Source organism: Centruroides vittatus, unplaced genomic scaffold, assembly GCF_030686945.1.
Source record: "Centruroides vittatus isolate TY-2023 unplaced genomic scaffold, ASM3068694v2 contig_320, whole genome shotgun sequence".
Classification (NCBI taxonomy): domain Eukaryota; kingdom Metazoa; phylum Arthropoda; class Arachnida; order Scorpiones; family Buthidae; genus Centruroides; species Centruroides vittatus.
The window spans coordinates 1-4,198 of NW_027122057.1; the positions used below are offsets into that span (position 1 = coordinate 1).

The window sequence follows — 4,198 nt, forward strand, 5'->3', positions numbered from 1 at the left end:
TACAAACACGAACATATATTAATGCATGTTTATTTAAAGCGTGATTTTGTTCTTGCTAATACATTAATTACTTCAGAAAAATTACAATTTTTTGCAATTTCTTTTTCGATGCTTAATATAGCAAGTGCATTTAAGCGTTCTGCACACATGCTGGATCGAAGATAATTCTTTATTAATTTTAATTTGCTGAAAGAGCGCTCAGCACTTGCTATAGTAACTGGCAACGTAAAGAAAAGTTTTAATACAGTTAATACATTTAGAAATAACTCATTATAATTATTATTTAGTATGTATTGCAATATATCTTGTGCGTTATTTACATCCCTTTCATTCAAAATCAAATCCCGTAGCAAACCAATTTCCTGGATTAGGTTTTCATCTACATCTTTGTTATAAAAATTTACAAAGTTTTTGGAACATTTTTCTAATTCATGTTTTTCTAAGGTTTTCATATCAGTGATTAATTTGAAATCAGAAATAATATTTGGTATACTTTTAAATCTATCTTCTATTTGTACAATAACCGTATCAATTAGAGTGTTAAAAAAAATAACATCTAAATTCCTCTACCGGGTTTTCTATAACTTCATCTTCTGCTATTTCGGAATATAACCTTTTTCTTTTTCGTATTCGTTTTTCAGGAAAATGTTCTGAAATATTTAAATTACGTGCTAGCACTTTTGCTTCGTCTAAAAATGTGTTAAATTTTGTTCTTAAATTTTGGATTTCAGTTTTAATTTTATTGACTAAATTAAAAGCCGACTCAAGAATAATTGTTTTTGCTTGAAATAGTATATTGATTGCGTTGATTTTAGACAACATTGCAAACCATACTACTAAACATAAAATAAATGGCATTTCTTGTATTGAATCCAATAGACTTTTAGCTTCGGATACCGCTGTATTATCGTTACTTACATAAATAAATTCTTCTAGGGCATTACAAGTTTGTTCAAACTGTGTATACACTGCTTTAACCGAATCTATTTTGGCTTCCCAACGAGTGTCACATAATGGTTTAAGAGTAATGTTTAAATGTTTTTGTAGAATTTCCCATCTCTTTGTAGATGCAGAAAATAAGCAATATAAACGTTGCAATATCCCAAAAAAATTTTTACAATATATACTGCTGGAAGCGGCATCACAAATTAATAAATTAAAAGAGTGTGATAGGCAAGGCACATATATTGCATGAGGGTTTAGAGCAATTATTCTAGATTGTACACCTTTATATTTCCCTTTCATGTTGCTACCGTTGTCGTATCCCTGCCCTCTGCAATTCATAATATCTAAATCAAGCTCACTTAATGTTTTCAATAGAGTTTTTGCTAGTCCTTCTCCAGTCACATCAGTTGCTTCAATAAACCTTATAAATGACTCATTTATAATTAATCTTTTCTCTTCAAAATTTACATACCTAATAATAACTGAAGTTTGTTCCTTATGGGAAATATCAGGAGTACAATCCATTTGGACACTATAGTATGTGGCTGCTTTTATATCGTTTTTAATTTTGTTAAGGACTTCATCTCCTAACGCAGAAATAATTTGTTCTTGTGATCTATGTGCTAAATGATGCACAATTCTATTTTTCGAATTTTTTATTCTGTTTATATGATCCATTAACACAGAGTCGTATTTACTTAAAAATTCGATTAAACTTAAAAAATTTCCATTATTAGGCGTTCCTATTATTTCATGGGTTCCTCGAAGTGGAAGATTATTACATGCTAAAAATAGAATCACATCTACAATTCTTTGAAATAGTAATTTAAGTCGTTCCGTTTCCTTATTTATATTAACTTGATTAGTTTCATCAATAGTCGAACATAAATTTAGTCGTTTTAGTAATTCTTTCCAAGCAATAAACGAATTAAAGTGACAAATAGAACGCTCATGATCTTGAATTACAGTTGACAGCTTTCTCCAGTTACTATAGCCACCTATAAACCGTGTAGATTGTTCATTTCCTCTTCTTTTAGAAAATAGTATACAACAAAAACAAAATACCGAGTCTTGCGTTTTTGAATAAATTAACCAGCTGCGAAGCTGGGTTTCACCATTTGGCATTTTTTTAAAGTAGTACGTAGTGGAAAATGACCTACCTTCATCATTCTTAGCAAAAACTCCTTTGTGTTGTACAGGTCCGGTTTTAACACAAAACATTCGAAACTTATCAGTTATAATACTTGGCCATAAATCTGGATCACTTATGTTCATTTGATCATATTCGTTATTGTCATTTTCGACGTTATTTTCTGATTCGATCATATTTGTATAAACATGCGGTTCTTCAACGAATTTCACAGTTTCAACATTTTCATTGCAAGACTGTGTAGTTTGTGCGGAACTTTCTTCTCCAGTTGAAGCTTGAACTGTAACTTCTGAAGTCGAAACAATTTCATTGCTGGAATTACTTCGTAGCCAAGAAAACAGATCTACTTGTGATTTCTTGAAATTTAGCTTTTCTACTTTTTTCTTTTCTGCTAATTTTCTTTTTTGACACCCAGAGGGATATTTCCTTGGCATGGACATGATTAGATGTAACAATAATTAAACGTTTTGTAGTATGACACGTCTTTCTTTCTCGTGCTGAACTCGAACTCTCACAACTTCTCGGAGGCTCCTTGTAAAGTATTGATCTTTTAGCAGAGTGGGAACAAAAGAAGCGCGACCTTGTCAATTGGACCCACGTGCGGTCGGGTAATACCACTTGTAAGGTCAACACCTTACAGAGGGAAAACAAAGGAAGCGCCGGCTTTGTCAATAGGACCCACCTGTAGGCTGTAGTCAGACCGAAAGTTCCAGAAATAAGACAGACAAAAAAAGATAGAAGAAATTATAAAAGAAACATTAAAACTACGATTATATACCAGGGGCGTGCCGTGACATTTGATGATAGGGAAGCTGTGTTTCTGTAAGAAGCCGACATCCAGGGGCAATCAGTCAATTGCGCGTCAGTGATGGTCTAGGCTCCATTCGTATCGTTTATTCGATAAGCCAGTAAAAACCGTAGACTTCTCTAAATGCATTTTTAATATCACGATTACATTCCGAATCGCTAGCCACGATATAAGGGCTACAATTAAAAGTAAAATAATAAAAACTTACTCGAAATAAAATATGTGGTGGATGTACTGGTACATACAAAATATTCTTCAATTATATGAATATACTTTTAAAGAAAATTATAATTAAATATAGCTTTGCAAAGAAACGTACAGTACATAAAGATATAAAATATTCTTTACTTTTAAAATTTTAAAACAATGTACTTAGTCAAATAGCTCCCTACCAGTGGCTAATGGATGGAATCGAAGACGGTTGCAGAGGACTGCCAAATCCCCAGGGTGCTGATACCGGTCAATGTCAAATACCTCTTTTGTCGCATCACTAGTATATCTCAAAGGACGCGACAGGGCTGTTGTAAATTTTAAACGTTTCTCACCATAGCCGTAAAAATCTAAATATGTTAAACTTAAAAGTCATTTGTTTTCTAACTAATTCGTTTTAGGACCAGGTGTTGTCCACGGAAATTTCCAAAATTTACAACTTTTCGGTCACTCTCGTCGAATTGGAAAAATTTGTCTTTATTACATCTAATACAATATTTCGAAGAAATCAGTCCCCACTATACTCGGCTGTATATTGGTTCGGTTAAGCTTTTGTTTAAGTAATATTCCGGCTCTTTCATCGGGGTTTTGTTTATGTCCCCAATTCCCTAATCGCTTAATTATTTAACTACTTCTTAAGTAGAAATAAGTCGAAACCGGTTACTTTCTACTCGAATATTTGTAGTATCGGGAAAAAAGTGGAAAGACAAATTTTTATGACAAACGAATACATAAATCGTATAATTTTATATGGCCGACGGCCACAGTATTATTTTCATTTCTTAACGCGGGCTATATGGTTTTGAAATTTTTTTTAAAAAGTCGAATTTAGGTGGGGATCCTCGGGAGTTCCCCGAATCAAATAACAAAAACTAAACATTCGCATCATCGAGAATTAGTTTAAAGATTGTCGAAATTCAGAGATCTACAATAATAATGTTTACGATAAAATGTACTTTTCGTCATACTGATAACGATAGGAATATTGTCAAGTTTTCGTGTGCATTCTTGATAATGTTGGGGCCCCCTCAATCGCGGGGCCCCGGTGCGTAGCATCCGCCGCACCCCCCCGATGGCCGGCCCTG

The 4,198-nt window shown here is 33.3% G+C and overlaps 1 long non-coding RNA gene across 1 annotated transcript; it reads right to left on the reverse strand.

Annotated features, from left to right (window-relative positions):
* Positions 1 to 2,855: 2,855 nt before the first annotated feature.
* Positions 2,856 to 4,190, reverse strand: LOC136973548 (uncharacterized). The gene is made up of 2 exons (XR_010880514.1): positions 3,252 to 4,190; positions 2,856 to 3,175 (listed from the first exon to the last, which is right to left on the reverse strand). It is a non-coding gene; the product is annotated as an uncharacterized lncRNA (long non-coding RNA).
* Between the last annotated feature and the right edge of the window lie 8 nt (positions 4,191 to 4,198).